The sequence below is a fragment of the Lithobates pipiens genome, unplaced genomic scaffold, assembly GCF_037356315.1.
Source record: "Lithobates pipiens isolate NorthernLeopardFrog02 unplaced genomic scaffold, aLitPip1_a1.2 Scaffold_13, whole genome shotgun sequence".
Taxonomy (NCBI): Eukaryota; Metazoa; Chordata; class Amphibia; order Anura; family Ranidae; genus Lithobates; species Lithobates pipiens.
The window spans coordinates 69,231,406-69,255,401 of NW_027507718.1; positions in this window are offsets into that span (position 1 = coordinate 69,231,406).

Below are 23,996 nucleotides of genomic sequence, written 5' to 3' on the forward strand. Positions count from 1 at the left end.
TTATTTGTTATAAGGGAGGAATTAAGTAATTTGGGGATAGTGCTGTGTAAAGTAGGTTGATTAGTGGAAGCCTCCACTATATGTGTGTCACTACAGGTTTGTGTAGTAGGTGTACGAGCATTCTTTGGTGTCTTAGGGGCTTTTTTATCCTTTTTAGTGTCAGCTGGAGGGGTTGCTCCAGTATAACGTAATCTTTTCCTGGGTGCATTTGTCTCCTGTCTTGCATTACCTTGTGTCGAATATGTAGATGACAAGGAAGAGTCTGATTCAATTTCGGTCCCTGTATTAATGGTTATATTATCAGGTATAGGTAAAAACTTTCTACCCCTACCTCTTGTTCCCAACCATTGGTATGCATATCCATCCCCAAATGCCGTCTTGTCCTTACCGAATTTGATCTGTTTCTTGATAATAATGGACTTGTTTAGTGCTTCTAAGCGAGTTTTCAATTCGACCCATTTGGGTTCAAATGTTGGAATATCTTTTAGGTGTAAATAATTATTATTCAACCTTTCAATTTCTTGATCTAATAAGATCATATCTGAATTATATTGTTCGATAAGGGTCCTCATCAAGTCAAGACTGCAGTTGGTAAGGATAGTTTCCCAAGCTTTTTTAAATTCCCCGATGGGTTTTTAATAGTGGGGAAGGTTTGATTCCGTAGGCCCATTGGGCAGATGGAATTAGTAACATATAATTTCAGATATTCAATATGCCAATATAAATGGGACTTATGTTTCAGTAGACCATATTGTTTATAGAAATATGTTTTTATGTCGTCTTGAATCTTATATTCATTCAAGCAAGTAGTTTGTATATTGGTCATAAAGCTCGTCCATTCCATCCTTTGAGATTCCATGGTGAAGAGTAAGGAAAAAAAAAAAGGGGAAGGGGGGGAAAAAGGAAAAAACAATCTAACAAACCAGTGTTTTTCCTCCTGGATCGTCCCAGATATCATAAACATGTAATAACATTCATGGTAAAAACAAAGAAACAACGTTTAATAAGTGTTAGTAAGAGGCACTTCAATTCTTTACTAGTAGAAATCCCTACTGAAACCACCAGTAAAGATCTACAAAAGAAGGGGTGTGTTAGCCACCCTAATAGTAATGGCCAAAAAATAATGAAGTATAGCCTCCATATAATAACTATTCATATAGAAAGTACCATCATCCAGTAATAATTCAAGGGGAAAGGAGGTAGATTGAAAATTGTGAAGGTAGGAGAGATGCCTATACCAATTCCAAATTCAATCATACCAAAAGCATGTTGGACTATACCGGTACTTAATTCGATACATAAAACTCAGAAAATATATAATAAAATAGTACAAATTTTAATACAAGGAAAACGGAAAATTTATATCATATACTTACCGTAATTTCCCTTTCCTGATGGACTCCATGGCAGCCTACGTATGGGTTAACCCCGCCTCTCCTACCTCATAGGACCCCACTCCCATAAATCTTTGCTTCTAGTCAGAGACCACGTTCCGTAACTTAGCCTACTCCAGCAATGGGAGGGAACTCCTGCTGCCATGGAGTCCATCAGGAAAGGAAAATTACGGTAAGTATATGATATAAATTTTCCGTTTTCCTGACAGACTCCATGGCAGCCTACGTATGGGAAATGACTAGCCATACACACCCGGGTGGGCAATTGCTGGTTAAAGAAAAGAAGGTTTAATTGGCACCGTCAACAGATAAGACATTCAAACCAAAATTAACTGAAGACAAGGAAGCCGCTTCTACACAATAGTGTGTCATAAAAGTATTAATCGACGACCATGAGGCCGCTTTACAGATCACTTCCAGAGAAACATGACGGGAAGCTGCCCACGATGTAGAAACACTCCTGGTAGAATGAGCAGTAACCGATTCTGGGGGAGCCAGACCCTTAGCCTTATACGCCCTTTGGATGACTTGGACAATCCAAGATGCTATAGTTCTTGAAGAAGCACGTAAACCTCTATTCTTCCCATAAAAGTAGATGAATTAGTGGTCAGAATTCCGGAAAGGAGCTGTGGCTTCTAGGTATTGCTTTAAGACTTCTCCAACATCTAGAGGATGAATATTGGAGTCTTCATCTGCCTGGAAAATTGGAAGGACAATTTCCTGATTTTCGTGAAAAACGGTTGTTACCTTCGGATTTGAACCTAACATAGGAATCAGGACTGCCCGATCTGGGAAAAAGGTGAGAAATGGCTCCTTGCAGCCTAGGGAACTAATCTCAGAGACCCTTTTGGCCGATGTTATGGCCACAAGAAAAGAAGTCTTAAGAGAGAGATCCTTAATAGATGCTTGTCCCATATGCATTTCTGAGAAAAAATCCAAAACAAAAGGAAGATCCCATTTTGGAAACCTTGGCTTTCTCTGAGGTCTGAGTCTTCTTGCCCCTTTGAAGAACTGCCTAGTGAGAGGATGCTTGGCCCATGAGATACCTGAAAATGCAGAGATCGTAGAGACCTGAACCCGCAAGGAACTTACAGATAGGGACAAGTCTAGACCCTTTTGTAGAAAACCAATAACGTCCCATATCTTCGGGTCTCTACACGAGCCGTTGGATGTAGACACATAGTCCGCAAATTTTGCCCAAATCCTCTGATAAACTTTGTTGGTACCTGGTCTTCTGGCATTTAGTAGAGTAGAAATGGCTGTATCAGGACAGCCTAGTGCCTCCAGCCTTTCCCTTTCAAAAACCAAGCCATCAGATGGAGCTGAGATGGGCAAGGGTGATAGGTTGTTCCCTGTGACAAGAGGTCCGGCCTGAGAGGGAGCGGAACTGGATCCCGGTAGCTGAGTTGTAATAAGAGAGGGAACCATGGTCTGTTGTGCCAGTATGGAACAACCGCTACTACTTCGACTTCTTCCCATCTGAGACTGGACAGAAATCGGAGAATGACTGGAACCGGGGGAAAGGCATAAGCCTTGTGGAACCTCCACTGATCCGTCAGTGCATCCACTCCGAAGGCCTGAGGACAACGACACCTTGTGTAATACTTCCCCAGCTTGAAGTAGCATGGGGAGGCAAACAGGTCCACCTCTGGCAGAACTCCCAGAGACAGAACCCAGTTGAACACCTTGATGTGGAGAGACCACTCGTTGTTGTCCAGGGAAAACCTTGACAGAAAGTCCGCCTGGACATTTTGAATTCCCGGAAGATAGACTGCCGTTAGATTCAACAGATTTGACTGGGCCCAAGCCATGATTGGCTTTACTTCCCTCAGCAAGGAAAGACTGCGGGTGCCCCCTTGTCTTTTGATGTAAGAAACAGCCGTCGTATTGTCCATCCTTAGAAGGACTGAGGATCCTGATGTCAGGTGGAGAAAAGCCTGTAAAGCACGGAAGGCGGCCCGGAGTTCCAGCACATTTGAGACTACCTTCTGGGATGGGAAGTCCCACATGCCTTGGGCTACTTCCGACAAGCATAGAGCACCCCAACCTCTGCTGCTGGCATCCGTTGTCACCGTTACCCAGGAGACAGGGGCTATTGAATGGCAATTCAGAAGGTTCTTCTGCTGTAACCACCAAGGAAGACTCTCCCTCGTTGAAGGGGTTATCCGAACCAGATGATCTCGGGAGTTCGGATCCCACTGTTGGAGAAAACCCCTCTGAAAGGGTCGCATTCTCCATTGCGCCCACTTCACCATTGGAGCTGTGGCCACCATGGTACCTATTATCATCAGACACTGTGAGGCCCTGAGAAGGGGAGATGACATTGCAAGATAGATTCTGTCACGAATCACCGGAATCTTCTCTAGAGGTAAGGAGATTGTACTCTTTACTGTGTTGAATCGGGCTCCAAGAAACGTTAAGGACTGAGTTGGGATCAGATGACTTTTCTCCTTGTTCAATAGCCACCCGAACTCCATCAGGGTAGAAATGACCTGATCTCGATGTGCCAAGAGATGGTCTCTGTTTTGAGAGAGTAAGAGCAGATCGTCCAAGTAATGGTGCAAACGAATCCCTCTGACCCGGATTAGAGCCACGATAGCCAGTAAGAGCTTGGAAAACACTTGAGGCGATGTTGTAAGCCCGAATGGGAGACATGTAAACTGAAGGTGTGTTTGACCCACTGCAAAGCGGAGATACTTCTGAAACTCCCTTGCGATAGGGACATGAAAGTAAGCGTCTTTCAGGTCTATGGAAATAAGCCAATCGCCTGGTTGGATCGTCTGGCGTATTGTTAGCAATGTCTCCATCTTGAACCTTTCTTTCTTTATAAATGTGTTCAGGTGTGTCAGGTCGATGACCGGCCTCCAGGAACCACTCTTTTTGAGGACCATGAAAAGGGGGGAGTAAATGCCTTTGAACCTTTCCTCGGTTGGAACCCGAATGGTGGCTCCTTGGGCCAACAGGGATTCTGTATACGACAGGAGAATTTGTCTCTTTTCCTCTGAGTGTGGCAGAACTGTCGGAACGAACCGGTGTATGGGCGGGCTGTTGAAGACCCAGGAATGGCCCACTGAGACTGTTTTGATTGTCCAATAGTCTTTGACTGAGGCTGCCCAGACATGCTGGAAAAGGAGTAACCGGGCCCCAACCCGCTCCGCCTGGACAGGCTCTATATCAAAAAGACTTGGAAGGCTCCCGTCCCCCAGATGTAGCTGACTTTGAGGACTTCTGGCCAGAGGGCTGATTTCTCCTCCAATTTTTTCTAAATTCGCGACCAGGCCTGTAGCGACGGGCATCTCTAGCGCGTTCTGGATCTGACTTTTATATTGAGATTTCCTCTGACCCAGGAGACGGCTATCCTGGGGTAAGAACCCTGACTTACCACCTGTAGCGCGTGTAATGGCAGAATCCAATTTATTCCCAAAAAGGGAAGATCCCTCAAAGGGAATTCTGCACCATGCCTGTTTGGAGGCAGGATCAGCAACCCAGGGGCGAAGCCATAGGGCACGTTTTGCCGTAACAGAGGAAAGCATAACACGTGTTACAAGGCGAATAATATCAAGGGACACCTCCCCCAGGAAAACCGAAGCGAGTCTCAGCTCATGTATTGGTGATCTCCTGACCAACTCTTCGGACATACTGCCCAGGGTTGTGCCAATTTCATCCGTCCAGGCCTCCATAGCTTTTGATAATGCTGCCAGGGCTAAGGCTGGTTTACAAGCCATACCTGCTGTTATATAAATACATTTCAAGTCCGTATCAATCTTTCTTTCTAGGCCATCCCTGAAGGACACAGTATCTTCCAGAGGAAGTGTAACATGTCTCACTAGCCTCATCAAGGCTGCATCAATGAGAGGGGCCGACTCTAGATGTTTCACCTCATTGCTCTTAAATGGGTACATTTTTGAAATTTTTGAAATCAAGGAGTTTTTCCTCTCAACTTTACTCCATTCGTCCATGATAATTTCGCCAAGTTCACCCAGGAAGGGCAAGTTTGGGCGCTCCTTTTTTGAGATGTTTAAAGTATTTCCTCTGCTTAGAGGGAGCTTCTACAGGATCTTCCCATCTCAATGTCTCCTTGACCGCCCTGACCAACTGCGGAACTAAGGAAAAGTCAAAGCCGGCACCAGGTTCCAAGCCTTCAGTTTCACTGTTGGAAGAACCAGAAAATGAGGGACTATGACGAGAGGGACCAGGAACCTCTGTATCCAAAAACATCAGTGGCTAGAGCCGTACCGGAAGGAGGGATAAACGGTTGAACAGAATCTGCTTTATTCAGTGATTCCTGAACTACTCTCCTGACCGCTCTGGTCCCCAGCTCCTCTTTCCTTCATGGCTCTTCCATAACATAGCTCACAGAGGGATTTACCCTCTGGGACCTGAGCATTACATCCCCAGCAGGCTCTTGTCTCTGAGCGGCTGGCATGGCGGTGAGAATGGCGACCAGACTCAGACTTAGACCTTTCTTTACGGTGTCTGGATGGTGACCTAATATGTCTAGAACTTGACGTGGAATGGTGATGTGAATCTTTATGTGCTGATAACTGCGGTTCAGACCTGGAAGGGCTGGAAAGAAGAAAACATGTAAAACAAAGTCATCCTGATCCTAACCCAAGCAATACAGGCAGAATGAAAAGAAAAAGATTCATTCCTACCTGCGGCATAAGGGTTGGCCACTGGGGGGCGGCGATACGTCCATAGCAGCAGATTCAAACAGCTAGGCAATAAAAACAAATACAGTGCTTGCAGAGTATAATAAAACAGTGTAGAACAAATTGACCATGAGAGAAAAGGGAGACATACCTTGGGAAAGCAGAGAGCAAACACCGGGATCACAGCCTGAGCTCAAAAGCATCCCAATCAAACAGCTGTCTCTGACAGCTATTTGAATCTGCCGCCGAGTGATGACATCATCGCGCCCACAGCGTACTTGCGCCGAGACTGACGCCGCCGTACAACGCCCGCGCGCATGCGCGGCCGCCGCCATCTTGCCCCGACCGCGCCTGCGCAAACCAAGCCTCGATCTCAATCGAGACTCGCCAGCTGCGCAGATCGAAGCAGGAAGCAGCGAGATGGAACGCAGGAGCGTCCCAGCGCCATAACCAGGAAGACATAGACAGAAACGGTACAAACACACAAAAACTGCTGCCATAGATAAACTGTGTATACATTACCAATCCCGCACAACACCTGATCCGACCTGGTACTGGGAGCTTGAAGTACTCATAGTGCACCCGGGGCATCATAAATGGGGGGGCCTCCCGCTAATAGCAAGGACGTTTGGCCAAACTGCCGCTTGCCAGCCAATGGCTGGTTAGTAAGCTCTTCATGGCATTGCATCAAATTGCCCGTGCCCACCCTGCTAATAGCTGGGGAATTGGGCTCCAGAAAGAACCGCCATCCTGAAATTCGTGCACAAACCAGCCGGCCTGGATCCAACTTCATAAGGTAAAACCTTGGTCCTAGGAGGAGGACAAAAAAGGAACGTGGTCTCTGACTAGAAGCAAAGATTTATGGGAGTGGGGTCCTATGAGGTAGGAGAGGCGGGGTTAACCCATACATAGGCTGCCATGGAGTCTGTCAGGAAAGAATTTTTTCACAAACAAAAAACAATATATTGATACAGCGAAACATATTATATTTAAAAAGCTAGTGTATTCCAGATTTCTTGTGTACAGTTACTCATAATCGAGTTCCGTTTTAGGAGTACATTTTGGAGATTCCTCGACTAGTTTCACGGAATTTTATCCGCTTCATCTGGAGATAGTCTAAGAATTAAAATATACATTAGAGAATTCATACCTATTCATATACTTATACAGTCATATAGATATATATCGCAAAATAAGCAAAATCAAAAGGAATATACAATTAAATTTACAAAAAAGAAGGGATTGTAGGGGAATTTGTTACGAAGAACAAAGGGGGAAAGGAAAAAAAAAAAGCAAAGCAGACGTCCGAGTCCCCTCAAATTTTCTCACCCCGGCGGGCATGGGGGATATAGTGCACATGATGGAACATGGTAAAATCGGATATAGAGAAAAAAAAAAATTTATTTACTCTGTTTTGAGCCGTTCGTTTCCTTCCTTTTTCTCCCCCTGGCGGACATGTACACCTCCTGGCCAGGAGGGGCAGTTACCTTTGTTTCTTTCCCCTTTTGGCTTGCAGGTTCTAAGGGCTAGACATCAGTACATCTGTTGTCTTCCGCCCTTCCCTAGCACACTTCCTGTGTGACGCCTTCCTGGAGTCCACCTGTTCAGTGTGGAGGTGTTGACAGGGTGTTGATTGTCTGACATCACATCCTGTTGGGGATCCCATATAACAGCGGTCTGGATTGACCGCTAGTTATGGGTCTGCACTCTATATGGTGGATTGAAATTTGCTACTCCTCAGTTTTACTCAGGACATCTGCAAACCAGGTATGTGATCACTTATTGGATCTATTAGGGTTTACCTCACTACCTATCCATATTGTATGTGGCTCCTTGATGTGTCCATTTATAATATACTTAATTTTTATACTTATTGCAGGAATATTTTGCCTGCCTTTGAACTGCTGAAACTGAGGAGCATTTATCCCCACTGACCAACCTTGCACAGTTGGGGAATATATTAGTCTCTATACCCTGCAATTACAGATAACATAAACGCTCAAGATGGCGATCCTTGATTGAGACATTTTCCTTGTCAGGTACAGCTATATAGTCTTGATTAACTTCACTTTCTTAATTTATGGTTATATAATACAATTTTTACATTATATGTGTTTTTATTTTTTTTATTTTTTTTATTTCCCCCTTTGTTCTTCGTAAAAAATTCCCCTACAATCCCTTCTTTTTTGTAAATTTAATTGTATATTCCTTTTGATTTTGCTTATTTTGCGATGTATATCTATATGACTGTATGAATTCTCTAATGTATATTTTAATTCTTAGACTACCTCCAGATGAAGCGGATAAAATTCTGCGAAACTAGTCGAGCAATCTCCAAAATGTACTCCTAGAACGGAACTCGATTATGAGTAACTGTACACAAGAAATCTGGGATACACTAGCTTTTTAAATATAATATGTTTCGCTGTATCAATATATTGTTTTTTGTTTGTGAAAAAATTCTTTCCTTGTATTAAAATTTGTACTATTTTATTATATATTTTCTGAGTTTTATGTATCGAATTAAGTACCGGTATAGTCCAACATGCTTTTGGTATGATTGAATTTGGAATTGGTATAGGGAGCTCTTTATCACATCTCCCCTACCTTCACAATTTTCAATCTACCTCCTTTCCCCTTGAATTACCCTAGTTTGTAGACACTATAACTTTTGAGCAAACCAATAAATATATGCTTATTGACATTTTTTTTTTACCAAAGACATGTGGCTGAATACATTTTGAATACATGTGGCTGAATAAATTTTGGCCTAAAGGCCTAAATGTATGTCTAAAATTTAGTTTATTAAAAAAATTTTTTAACAAAAAGTAGAAAATATAATTTTTTTTCGAAATTTGCTGTCTTTTTCGGTTTATATCGCAAAAAATAAACATCACAGAAGCAATCAAATAACATCAAAATAAAGCTCTATTTGTGGGAAAAAAAAAGGACATAAATTTCGCTTGGGTACAGAATTGCATGACTGCGCAATTACCAGTTAAATCAGCGCAGTGCCAAATTGTAAAGTGCTCTGGTTGTTGAGCAGCCAAATCCTCCAGGGCTGAAGTGGTTAAATCCCCTTTCTTCCTCATTCTGATGCTCGGTTTGAACTTCAGCGAGTCATCTTCACCTTGTCCAGATGCCTAAATGCATTGAGTTGCAACCATATTATTGGCTGATTAGCAGTTTGTGTTACCAAGCAATTGAACAGGTGTATCTAATAAAGTGGACGGTAAGTCTATATACACTTAGGTTCTAGAACTTTCACACAAACTAAATAATATACACTGATTTCGGTTATTTTTACCAAAGAAATGAGGCAGGCCACATTTTGACCTAAATTTATGAAGAAAGATTACTGGTTTGCAGCAGTTTATATAGCAAAAAAAAAACAGTGGTGATTAAATACCACTAAAGGAAAGCCATATTTGTGTGAAAAAAACAGGATTTTTAAAACAGCTTACCTGTAAAATTCTTTTCTTTGATGTACATCAAGGGACACAGAGAAATAGTAGTTACTATGTGGGTTAATAGGCCACCAATGGGTGATGGACACTGGCATGCCATAAGACTAGAAGTGCACTCCATATATAATCCTTCCCATTACTGGGAGTGCCTTGGTTTTGTAGCCAAGCAATACAAGGGTGTACCAAGAAGGGAAGGACCTCTGTGTCCCCTGATGTACATCAAAGAAAAGGATTTTACAGGTAAGCTATTTTAAAAATCCTGTTTTCTTTTCATACATTAGGGGACACAGAGCCATAGTAGTTACTATGTGGGATGTCCCATAGCAATGGCAACTGAAGGGAGGGAGACAACAAAAAAGTAGGGCAAAAAAGAGTCTAGAGGACTCATACTGCAGCCTGCAGTACACTACACCCAAAGGCAATATCCTCATGACCTTTAACATCGATTTGATAAAATCTGGTAAATGTATGAACTGAAGACCAAGTTGCGGCCTTACAGATCTGAGCCGTAGAGGCCTGATGATGCACTGCCCAAGAGGCACTGATCACCCTGGTTAAGTGTGTTTTAACATGAAAAGGAGGAATTTTCTTCTTTAAGCCGTAAGCTTGAACAATCACTTGACTAATCCATTTGGAAATAGTAGATTTTGATGCTGCCTGTCGCCTTTTTGGACTTTCTGGCAGTACAACAAAATATCTGTTTTGCGAACCTGAGCGGCCGCCTTTCAATAGACTGTAATCCTTTTTACTACATCAAGGGAATGTAGTGCCTTCTCTTTCCTACATTGAGGCTCTGGGAAGAAAGAAGGAAGAATAATATCCTGGTTTAAGGCTGGGTTCACACTGCTGCGGTGACGAGAATCGGATTTGATTTGCACCGCACTGCAGTGCAAATCACATCCGATCTCTGTGCAATGCGAGTTCAGCCATACAGATAGTATGGCTGAATTTGCATCACATCTGACCCAAACTTGCACAGGACCCTTTTTTTTGGTCGGCAGCAGAATCGGATTCCTGTCCGAGTTTGCAGATCACACTGCGATATGCGAACTGATCTGGGGGTGTCATTAACGTTTCACTGACACTCCCAGCAGTTTGCATAGGGCAGTGTGAACTGCCGCCGGGAAGCATGCGATGCGGGAACCCACAGCGGATTCGCAGCGTTCCCGCATCGCTGCAGTGTGAACATATACTATATGAAAACCTGTCACCACTTTTGGTATAAATTCAGGATGAGGACACAAAACCACCTTATCCTTATAAATGATCAAATATGGCTCTTTACAAGACAGTCGCTAGTTTTGATACTCTTCTAGCAGAAGAAATGGCAACCAAAAAGACAATTTTTCTTGTCAAAAGATTCCCGTAACGGCTCAAAGGGCTGATTCCGTAAAGCCGACAAGACCAAATTTAAATCCCAAGGATTTAGAGGTGCCTTGATAGGGGAATTAATCTGTGTTACCCCCCTGAATAAAACTATGCATCAGAGAGTGAGAAGCAAGAGGCCATTGAAAAAATACTGACAAGGCCGAGATCTGGCCCTTGATAGTACTCAAGGCCAGCTTTATTTCTAATCCCCTTTGAAGTCTACTGAGCGCTTGAAATTTCTTTTAAAATGTAAGTGTGATACTACTTTTTAATAAACAACACTGGTTATACGGAATTACGCTATATGGTTCTCTCTCTTTATGCTGCTTTCCTATGATTGGAACCTGACATTATTTACTGGAGAGTGATATTTCAGAAATTTAGAGACGCAATGTCAGATGCCAAAGTTGCCTACGGATATTACACAGCGTATAAGACTCACAGAACGTATGTTCTAGGGCAGTGATGGCGAACCTTGGCACCCCAGATGTTTTGGAACTACATTTCCCATGATGCTCCAGTACACTGCAGAGTGCCAGAGCATTATGGGAAATGTAGTTCCAAAACATCTGGGGTGCCAAGGTTCGCCATCACTGTTCTAGGGGGTCCGAGTGATTTGGTAAGCCTATAACTGCAGAGGTGGTGGTGCTGTCACACTGGTTGCTATACGTCGCATCCTTGGATCTGGTGGATCTGGTGGTCTATTCATCTTTCATCAATTTTTAATATTAGATTTATCACTTGGGACTTTTTTTGCATAGAAAAGGACTTTTTGCACAAATTTTATTTATCTTATATTCTTTGTTTAAATGTTAATACGTGTGTTTTCACACAAACTAAATAATATACACTAATTTCAGTTATTTTTACCAAAGAAATGAGGCAGGGCATTTTCCCATCAACCAGAATTTGTATTACCCGTTCATGCTCATCCATATTCCATTTTAGGTATTTTGTAATTTTTAATGCTGGCTCAAATTCAGGATTAGAAAATAATGGGGTCATAGGTCCTATCATAGAAGATATGTTTCCTTTTTTTATTATAACATCCCAGGTTTTTAATGTAGTTTTTACAAAGATAGGTAGCTCCTTCTCGTTTGGTCTTAAATTAGGTTTTATCCATGGTAGGTATTTTATTTTCATCCCTATCATATCTTCCTCTAAATTAACCCATTGTTTATTTTTCGCATTATGCTGCCAGTCTATTATTCTCATTAGTGAGGCTGCTTGCAAATATTTAGAAAAATCAGGTAGTGCTAATCCTCCATTTTTTTTTTGTTCTGATTAATATTTCTCTATCTACTCTAGGAACCTTATGGGACCATATAAAACTTTCCACTAGCTTTTTTGATGGTATAATAGGTACTGTTTGAAAAATATACAACATAATTGGTAGTATCTCCATCTTTACAATACTTATTTTTCCTAACCATGAATATGTTATTTTATCATATTTAAAAAAAAAATTATCTTATATACTGCTGTATTGTAATTCAGATCTTGTAAATGCTTTAAATCTTTTGGAATGTAAATTCCAAAATATTTAATTGCATCCTGTTTCCATGACATTTGTATTGTCTGACACTTCCCCCCCCACATTTTGCCACATACCCCCCAACTTCCCCCTTTCCTCCAAACCCCTTCACACCCCATTAAACCAGACCAGACTGTGTTTGGAGTAAAGGGCCAAAGGCCTTGATTTATTAACCAAAATATGTAAAAATATAAAATATAAACTTTCAATAAATAACTTTTAATAATAATAACTTGTAAACTTTCCTTTAACACTGGAACATGGGTCATTAGCATATCCAAGACCCTACTGGTCACTGCACCATATATTCGACCTCTTGACCTCCAGACGGCATCCCCTGTCTCGGAGGCTATACCCAAACTAATGCAGTGACCTACCCCTTTTCTCCTCCGGTTACCCCTTTGTAACCAGGAAGTACATCACCAACCATCCCCATCCCCATAGATGGGTACAACCTAATTACCACCTGCACCACTTACCCTTCTAAACTGACCCCCCAAACAACCTGCCACAGCTCGAAAGGTGGTAAGGCCTTACCCTTTCGAGCACCGCCACACGCACAGACCCCTCTGAATCCCCTCATGCAGGCCTAACGCCCACAAGTCTGTCCCAACCTCATTTAAATGCACCCCGTCACTTCTCAAGTATCTCCAGGTCTCAAACTCCAATTCCTGATGCCTAATTGCCAATTCCCCATTCCTAACAAAAAACCTGCTCACTTCCTTGTTAACTTTTATCCGGGCCCTGTTCACCTTCTTGTCAGACTGTGCCCACCTCCACGACATCCTGCTGACCATATCCGACCATACCAAGACCATGCCAGGGTAGGCAGCCTTCAACCGAAGAACATCACACTTAATGTCACGTATGAGGTCCCTCATGGACCTGACTCCCATGTCATTGCCCCCCACATGCAAGATCAGCACATCAGGCGGCCGGTCCAAGCGAGAGAATCTATGGACCTCACCCAGCACCCTGTTCCGCCGCATACCAGGGACCCCTATGCATCGAACCTGTGCTTCTTGTCTGGGAATCCGAAGCTGTCTCCCGTTTGGACGAACGTCGTCTCTTTTCGAACCCCAGATAACGTATGAATGGCCCAGAATCCAGACCAAACCAACTTCATAACCTGTAAACAAAAACCATTAAATACACAAGACCAAGCAACAGTCGTCCCGTACTTGTACATATCCCCCCCCCCCCCCCCCCCGCGTGCCCAGTCCTAACGCAGTAAATGAGGACGAACGTACAGCCGAAACCTCCCCGATTCCCACCTTCCTATTCTCTTCACCGCCTCAGCACTCAGCCCGGCCCTAGACGCCTCAGTAGCCGCCCCTATGTGGAAAGAGTGCGATGAAAAATTCCCCGGGTCAAACCCCGCAGCCGCCACACACTTACATAGTTACATAGTTACATAGTTAGTCAGATTGAAAAAAGACACAAGTCCATCCAGTTAAACCAAAAAAAAAAAATATATATATATATATATATATATAAATAATAAATATCATACCAGCCCATATACCCATATACTTCTTAAAAATGGCAGTGAACTGGAACTTGGACAAAAAAGAACCATCCCCATGCATAAAAAAGGGGCCCGCCACCCGTGGCCGTATACCCAAGAAAGCCACCACCGCCCCCACCGGGCATATATCGCTCTCCGCAATGGGGGCCACTTCCACCAGAACCCCTCTCCCCTCTTGATCCATCTTAGACCTGCGCAACCAAATTCTCACCCCATCCTGACCCAGCTCCACATCACCCGCATCCAACCCCCCGATCCAAGACCTGGCCGGGCAGAACAGCTCGCCAATCCTGAATGCCCCAAAAAATGACAAAGAAAAAGCCACCCTAAAGAGGCTTTGTTCGTAAGAGGAACCGCAAACCACCTCCACCGCCGTGCACAGGCCCCGGAGCATCTGAAAGGAAACCGGACGCCGCCCATCCCTCTGTCTATGTGCCTTCCGGTAACCCTTTAATGCTTGCCGCAGCCAAAACTCTTTGGTAAAATCCCGACGCCCTTCCCATTTAAACAAGAAGGCCAACCCAGCCAGCTTTCTGTCTATGGAAGCCGCCGAAACCCCCCTGTCCATATCCTTGCAAATAAAGTAAAAAACAGCCTGAGCCATGCCCGCCTCACCCGGGGCCGTGCCGATCGCCGTTAGGCATTCCGACCATTCCTGCCAAACCTTTGAATATGCCCTCCATGTCGACTTACACACTGACATCTCAATCAACCATGCTGCAACTCCACCACTATGCTCCACATCCAAGCCGGGCAGGCGATCCCGTGACGCTCTGCCTCCGGTGCCAGACCCCGAAACCTGTCCCACTGAAAACGAGACAGAGCGTCAGCCAACTTGTTCTCCACCCCTGGCAGATGCACAGCATAGACGAAAGCATTAACCTGCAAACAACGCAACACTAGGTGGCGTACAAGCCTGAACACCGGCCCAGAGGCCGCCGTCAGCCGATTAACCACGTGCACCACCCCCAAGTTGTTGCAATTAAAGCGTACCTTCAGATTCCTAAAAGACTCCCCCCAAATTTCCAAGGCCACAACAATGGGAAACAGTTCCAACAACACCAGGTTCTTCAGGAGCCCGGCCACGGCCCACTCCGTAGGCCATGGTGCCGCGCACCACTGACCTTTGAAGTAAGCGCCGAAACCCGATGACCCAGCCGCGTCGGTAAACAACTCCAGATCCCAATTGCTAATGGGACCCGACATCCATAGGGCCCGTCCGTTAAACGAGGCCAAAAATGCCTGCCACACCTCGAGATCCTCCTTGCGCTCCTGTTTCAGAGTCACAAAATGAATAGGTGACCGGACCCCCGCCGTAGCCGAGGCCAACCTGCGGCTGAAAACTCGATCCCCTTCGGAATGATCCGACACGCGAAATTGAGCTTGCCCAATAAAGATTGCAACTGCCGCAATTGCAGTTTGCGAACCCCGATGGTCGCCCGGACTTCCTCCTGCAACGACTCCAGTTTGTCCCGAGGCAACCTGCATTCCATCCTGTCCGAGTCGATCACAATCCCTAAAAACGTAATGCAGGCTGTGGGCCCTTCCGTCTTCTCCGGCGCCAGGGGGACCCCAAAGCGGCCCGCCAAGTGCTGCAACGTCCCCAAGAGGACTGCGCAAACATTCAAGCCGGCCGGGCCAACGCACAAGAAATCATCCAAGTAGTGGATGACCGAGTTGATGCCCGACATGTCCCGCATGGCCCATTCCAAAAAGGAACTGAAATGTTCGAACAATGCGCATGAAATGGAACAACCCATGGGCAGGCAACGATCAACGTAAAACCTCCCACCCCAACAGCACCCAAGGAGCCAAAAGCTATCCGGATGTACTGGCAAAAGCCGGAATGCAGATTTGATATCCGACTTCGCCATTAAGGCCCCTCGTCCATACCTCCTCACCCAGGACACCGCCGCATCAAAGGAGGTGTACGTCACTGCACAATCCTCCGGCGAGATGGCGTCGTTCACCGAGCCCCCTTTTGGAAAGGACAGGTGATGGATCAACCGGAACTTGTTGGGCTCCTTTTTGGGGACTACCCCCAACGGCGAAACCACCAGGTGGGGGAGGGGTGAGTCCAGGAATAGGCCCGCCATGCGGCCCAACGCGACCTCCTTGCTCAACTTGTCCGCCACCACCTCCGGGTGTTGCAATGCAGACTTCAAATTTTTGGCCACGAGAGACATTGAACAAGGGATCCGAAAACCGAAAGTAAAATCCTCCTCCAGAACTTGTGCCCCCACCCTGTCCGGATATCTACTGAGAAAAGGCCGCATCCTTTCCACCCGCACTGGAGTCGTCCCTCTTCGGGACAGAATCTCCAGTGTGCCCTTTTCCTTTCTTAAAACACTTGGCGAAGGGGTGGGACCCACCGCAACCCGAGCACAAGTGCTTGAAACAGCAGGTGGATCCAAATTTACAGGTGCCCTCGTTGAACTGCCAGCAATAGCCCCATCGCTTCTCGGTCGGCTGTCCTGGGGTAGCTGAACCTCCGACCCCTTGCTGAAAAAACTGGTTGGGAGCCCTCGCCGCCGTCATCAACTTCATCCACAAGCTGATGTCCTTATCTCAGCATCTTTAGCAAGGAGGCATGCTGGGATGGCGTTTCTCTGAGCGTATTCCATCAGCGTACAGGTTTTGATGATGTTGTCCCTTGTTTCTCTCCCTTTCATGAATCCTGTTTGTTCCAAATTTATATGCTCTGATATAATCGCTGTTATTCTTTTAGATATAATCTTTGAATATATTCTTATATCTATATTTGTCAGAGATATAGGTCTATAGTTCTTGCATAATGTATGATCTTTTCAGGTTTTGGTATCAATACAATATGAGCCTCTGTGCTTAGTACCGCAAATGGTTGTATTTCAGATATATAATTATATGTTTTTTTAAGTATAGGTATAATTAGGTTTTTGAATGCCTTATAGAATCTAGCAGTATACCCATCTGGGCCTGGACTTTTCCCCAAAGCTAACTCTGTAATTGCTAGTTGAATCTCTTCCATTGGGATTTCTTCCTCCAAATCCTCTACTCTTTCTTTTGGGAATTTAGATATGGCCGTTTTCTATACATATTTTCGTATCTCTTCTCCCTTACCACCTTTTTCCTTATATTCCTGCTGCTCTTTTATATTATATAATTTAGAATAATAAGTGTTGAAAGTTTCAGCTATTTCTACTGGGTCATATGTCATTTCCCCATTTGGTTTTAAGATTTTTGCTATATGGCTCAGGTACTGCTGTATTTTTAATGATTTGGCCAGTATTTTTCCGGATTTATTTCCAAATTTATACCACTGTGCTCTATTTTTATCTCTTATCCGAAGGGACTCTTTGTCAAGCACCGATTGCAGCTCCATTTGTTTTTCCTTTAATCTTTTTCTATCAGCTGAGTTCATACTCTGTTTATTAATTCTTGATCCGTGCTTGACGAATATTCCCCTCAGTACACACTTTAATGCTTCCCATTGAATTGAAGGTGAGGTTTCATCTTTTTCATGGATTATTAAGAACTCCTTTATTGTTTGTTGAATCTCCATTTCACATTTTTTATCTTTTCATATTCTTTATTTCAATTATTTTAAGTTCTACAAATATTGGGGCATGGTCCAACCATAAAAAAAACAATCTCTGTTATTAGCTTCATCATCAGACCAGATTGATTCACAAAGAAGTAATCTAGTCTGTGATAGGAATTATGAATATTTGAATAGTATGTATAATTTTTTTCCGTTTGATGCTGAACCCTCCATATGTCAGTTAATTGATACTTCCCAAGTAGGTTTTTAAATTCCTTTATTTTAATATTATTTTTCCTTTGGATTTGAGTGTTAGTAGTATTCATTTTTACATCCATTATAACATTTAAATCTCCACCCACAACTATTGTTCCCTCCGCTTTCTCCATAGCGTCCGTTAGGGCTTTCACTCCAGCCTCTATTTGCCCATAATTAGGTAGGTAAAGATTGATTATTGTAAATTTTTTGCCATACAGCATCACTTTTATTATTAAGGACCTTCCATCTTTACCTTTATGTTTTTGTACTATTTGACATGGCAGGTCCCTATGAAACGCAATCGATACTCCCTTTGATTTGGAATATGAAAATGTGTCATGTATCCATGTAGTATAATTCCTATTATTTATTTTTGGTATGTGATCTGAACGAAAATGAGGTTCTTGAAGTAAAACAATGTCTATTTTTTGCTTATGAAGGAAATGTAATATTTGATTTCTTTTCGAGGGGGAGTTAAGACCTTACATTGAAGGAGCAGAATTTTACACTTGCCATAAAAAGAAAAAAAAAAGAAAAAAACCTACAGACCTCACACACAGCAAAGAAACACCTTACCAAGCTACTTCCCACTCAGGCAGGGACAGTGTCTTTACTGCTTGGGAACCTAGAGCTGTTACAGTGGGTGTTGTGTGCCTCCTGCATAATATACACCTGAAGCTACCCTTTATTACTGGTGTTCTGTTTCTGTAATACAGGCATCTGCAGTGCAGAAGTTAGAGTGGGTGTTGTGTGCCTCCTGCACAGTATACACCTGAAGATACCCCCTATTGCTGGTGTTCTCTTTCTGTAATACAGGCATCTGCAGCATTTACAGTGGGTGTTGTGTGCATCCTGCACAGTATACACCTGAAGATACCCCTTATTGCTGGTGTTCTGTTTCTGAAATACAGGCATCTGCAGCAGTTAAAGTGGGTGTTGTGTGCATCCTGCACAGTATACACCTGAAGCTACCCCTTTATTACTGGTGTTCAGTTTCCGTAATACAGGCATCTACATAAGTTAGAGTGGGTGTTGTGTGCCTCCTGAACAGTATAAACCTGAAGATACCCCTTATTGCTGGTGTTCTGTTTCTGTAATACAGGCATCTGCAGCATTTACAGTGGGTGTTGTGTGCATCCTGCACAGTATACACCTGAAGATACCCCTCATTGCTGGTGTTCTGTTTCTGTAATACAGGCATCTGCAGCAGTGAAAGTGGCTGTTGTGTGCCATCTGCTCAGTGTGCACCTAAAGCTACCCAATTGGTTTTCCCATCTCCCTGCAGGCCATTACTATGTCTGGAAGGCCAACAAGGAAAGGCAGACAGTCTCGAACCAATAAAAGAGGGCAAGCCGACTCTGTGTCTAGAGATAACGGTGCTGGTCGTGAACGCGGTGCATCATCATCAGCACGTGGCCATGGGACACGCTTGTCCTTATTTTTGGCAGATGGATGTGTTGAGCCGCATCATGCCGAAGACTTGGTAGAGTGGATGACCAAGCCCTCCTCATCCTCTCTCACCCAGGCTCAGGGTACTAGCAAAGCAGCTGCCAATGCGTCCTCTTCCTTCGTCTCAATGTCATCGGTCACTCCTTCCCTAGACCCACCATGTCCTCCTGAGGAGTCCCCGAATCTGTTTGAACACAGTGTTGGGTACATGCTCCAGGGGATGCCCAGCATTTTGAAGGCTCTGATGATGATACCCAGCTAGAGGAAGGCAGTAGCGTGAGTGCAGAGAGAGGGGATGCTCAAGAAGGAGAGCAATCTGGCAGTCATGTTCCATCAGCTGCAGCATACTGCCAGGTTTGCTCCAGTGATGAAGAGGGAGTGGATGATGAGGTCACTGAGTCCACGTGGGTGCCTGATAGGAGAGAGGAAGAGGAGGCACATCTCCAACGAGACAGGATGCTCTCCAGGGGCCAGCTTAGGGGCAGCACACCGACTGAATCACACCGCAGAGCTCCGCCTGTGCAGCGTGCTGCCTCTGTGCGTTATTCCAAAAGTTATTTGGTGTGGGCCTTTTTTGAGACGAGTGCATCAAATCGCACCACTGTTATTTGCAACATATGTCTCAAGCGTATCTCGCGTGGCCAAAACATCAGCCGCTTGGGCACCACATGCTTGACCAGACATATGTTGACCTGCCATGCAGCTCGTTGGCAAGCGTACCTTAAAGACCCACACCAAAGAACAAAGCAGACCTCTCCTTGCTCCTCATCAGCTGGGATCTCCAACCCCACTAGACCTTCAGTCCTCTCTGAAACCTGCACTGAGAGGAATGAAGGTGTAGAATTAGGTGTGTCACAGCCAAGTACTTGTGGGCACTCTGCTAGCAGTACACTAATGTCCGATTGTAGCAGGCAAATTTCCCTGCCCCAGCTGCCGGACCGTCGAAAGAAGTTCACTCCCAGCCATCCACATGCACAGCAGTTGAATGCTAGCTTGGCTAAATTGATAGCACTTCAACTGCTACCTTTTCAGTTGATAGACTCGGTCACCTTCCGTGAGCTTGTACAATGTGCGGTTCCTCAGTGGCAGGTTCCCAAATGCCACTTTTTCTCATGCAAGGCGATTCCGGCTCTCTACCGGCATGGGGAAGGTAATGTCCATGCCTCGCTGGACAGGGCGGTGAGCGGTAAGGTGCATATTACCGCTGACTCGTGGTCCAGCAGGCATGGACAGTGACGTTACCTATCTTTCACGGCCCATTGGGTCACTCTTCTGGCAGCTGGGAAGGATGCAGGACAAGGTGCAGTAGTGTTGGAGGTTGTTCCGCCACCATGCCTCCAAAATGCTACTACTGGTTGTGACACACCTCTCTCCTCCACCCCCTCCTCTTCTTCTTCCTCCATGGCCTCTTCCAGTGCTTTGTCCTCAGAACCAGCGGTGCTCCATAGGCGTTCAAGGGGCTACGCAAATACGCAGGCAAAAAGATGCCATGCCATGCTTGCGCTGGTTTGTTTGGGGGACAGGAGCCACACTGGGGCAGATATTTTGTCAGCTCTGCAGGGGCAGGCTGAGAGGTGGTTGACGCCACACCAGCTTAAGCCAGGAATGGTGGTTTTGTGACAATGGCACCAACCTCCTCTCCGCCAACTGACCCATGTGCCCTGTGTGGCTCATGTCCTTAAGCTGGTGTGCAGCGGTTCTTGGACAGGTACCCGGGCTTACAGGATGTCCTGAGGCAGGCCAGGAAAGTCTGTGTGCATTTCCGCTGATCATATAATGCCAGTGCTCAGCTGGCTGAGCTCCAAAAGGAGTTGAACCTGCCCAAGAACCGCCTTATATGTGACATGCCCACCAGGTGGAACTCAACGCTGGCCATGCTGCAGTGGCTGCACACACAGCAGAAGGCCATCAATGAGTACCTGTGTGACTACGGCATCAGGACAGGGTCAGGGGAGCTCGTTTTTTTTCACCACGCCAGTGGGGCATGATCAAGGATGCATGCACTGTCCTGTCCCATTTGAGCAGGCCATGAGGATGGTGAGCAGTGACAGTGCATGCATCAGTGACACTGTACCTCTTGTCCATCTGTTGGAGCATACATTGCGTATAATAATGGACAGGGCACTTGAGGCAGAACAGAGGCAGGAAGAGGAGGACTTCCTTGCCTCTCAAGGCCCTCTTTATCCAGACAGTATTCCTGCTGTCCCACCCATCACACAGGAAGAGGATGAGGCGGAGGAGGAGGATTGTGTCAGCATAGAGGTGGAGCCTGGCACTCAGCATCAGCAGTCTTTTAGGGATGATTTATAGTCTAAAGAAACCCAACTTACGTACGTGGCTGGGAGGTGGTGGCTGTGGATCATGTTGTCCTTAGTGACCCAGAGGACTCCGAATGCACCGAATGCCTCAGCTAACCTACACTGCATGGCCTCCCTGATCCTGCAAAGCCTGCGAAAGGATCCTCGTATTCTTCGGATCAAGGAGAGGAATCATTACTGGCTGGCCACTCTCCTTGATCCACGGTACAAGGGTAAGGTTGCGAACCTCATCTTGTCGTCGCAGAGGATGAGACATCTCTGGGAGGCCTTGCAGAAAGGTCTGTGCAACGGGTTCCCAGAGACTGGGAGGTTATAAACTCTGAGGCTTCGGTCAGTCACAGGAGTGGTGGAGAAGGTGGCCGTCTGACCGATGCGTTCAGACAATTTTTAAGTCCGCAGCCCCAAGGTATGATTGGTTCCAGCAACCATCGCCAGCCTCTGATTTACATGGTGCAGGAATACCTAGGGGCAAGGTGAGACTTGGACACCTATCCCGAAAATCCTCTGGCTTACTGGGTCTTAAGGATGGATCACTGGCCAGAGCTTGCACAGTATGCAATTGAGCTACTGGCCTGTCCTGCATCCAGCGTTCTTTCGGAACGCACCTTCAGTGCTGCTGGAGGCTTTGTGACCAATTACAGGGTGATTCATAAAGATGAATCGGTCTTGGATCACCACCAGCTACCAAGCACTGGAAGCTGATGTAATCGAATAATTTTTTTTGAAATGTCACATCCCTTCAAGACTGCATATGCTGATGCTGAGTGACTGTCCTGTTATGTTGACTGACTATCCTCTTCCTCCTCAATGATCCTGCTGATAGCTTGTAAAACATTTTTGGTTCTGGGTGATGCCACCAGTGGCTAAGGCCTAATTTTTCAGCCCTTGTTTAACAGGGGCATGTAATTACAATTTTTGATGCAATGCTTTGCAGCAGGGCGCATTCCTGCACTCCAATTAAAGTATCTGTGAGAGGTAGCAGGGTCGTGGCACCAGTGCCTAAGGCCCAATTTTTCAGCCCCTGTTTAACAGGGGCATGTAATTACAATTTTTGATGCAATGCTTTGCAGCAGGGCTCATTCCTGCACTCCAACTAGAGTATCTGGGAGAGGTTGCAGTGTCGTGGCACCAGCACCAGTGCCTAAGGCCCAATTTTTCAGCCCCTGTTCAACAGGGGCATGTAATTACAATTTTTGATGCAATGCTTTGCAGCAGGGCTCATTCCTGCACTCCAACTAGAGTATCTGGGAGAGGTTGCAGTGTCGTGGCACCAGCACCAGTGCCTAAGGCCCAATTTTTCAGCCCCTGTTTAACAGGGGCATATAATTACAATTCTTGCTATGATATTTCACAGCAGGGCCCGTTCCTGCACCCACCGAGAGTAACTGTGAGGACTTATAGTGTTGTGGCACCAGCACCACCACCACCATCACAACCACCAAAGGACCAATTTTTCTACCACTGTTCAATAATGGCATGTAATTACAATTCTTGATATAATCATTCACAGCAGGGCGCTCCAGCGCCCACCAAAAGTCGCTTTGAGGGCTTACAGTGTTGTGGCAACACCAACACCTTAGGCCCACATTTCTGCAGAGCATATAGGGCAGGCCCCTACTTTCAAACATCCAACTTACAAATGTCTCCTACTTGCAAACAGAAGGAGACAACAGGAAGGGAGATGAAAAAAGACAGACGGCCCAAAAACTTATACAGGGGTGATAACCCTTCTCTATGTTTTCCATAAAGCTTAAAAATAGATTTTTTGACTAGAGCTACACTTTCCCTGTCTTGTTTGCACCGCCTGTATACTGCTGTTCTGAGTATATAGGGCCTGGGGGCCCCATGCCTTTCCTTTTTTAATTTGGGTACGGGGTTCCCCTTAATATCCGTACAAGACCCAAAGGGGCTGGTAATGGGCAGGGGGGCTACCCATGCAATTTTTCTCAATGATTTTCATCCGTATTGCCGGAACCAGACATGACATTAAAACCGCAAGCAGTTTTAAATGACTTTTTTTCTGTTAAATGTCATTTTGTGCAGGGACTGATCTAAACACGGGAAACGCGTGCCACTTCACAGGCATACTATAGACACCCCCCAGGCACAATATTTAAAGGAATATTTCACTTTTTTTCACTTTAATCGTCATTAATCACTTAAGAACCGCCACATGTAAAAATACTTCAGCACAATGGCACGGACAGGCACATGCACGTACCCGTACGTGCCTACCTTCCAGCGGGTGGGGGGTTCGATCAGACTCCCTCCCGCTGGCTATGGTGGTCCGTTTTGCTTCAGGAGTGATCCGGGATGAGGGGATGGCCATTGGTTTCTGGCCATCCCCTCTCGATCGCTCCTGGCGAATGAGAAGCTTCCCCTGCATGTATAGTGTAAACACAGGCAGGAGGAAGTGTTGTCACTCTCCTCGGGGCGGTCTTTTTGCCCGGACTGCGAGGAGAGAAGACATAGTAAGTGCACCAACACTACACTGACATGTAGGTACAC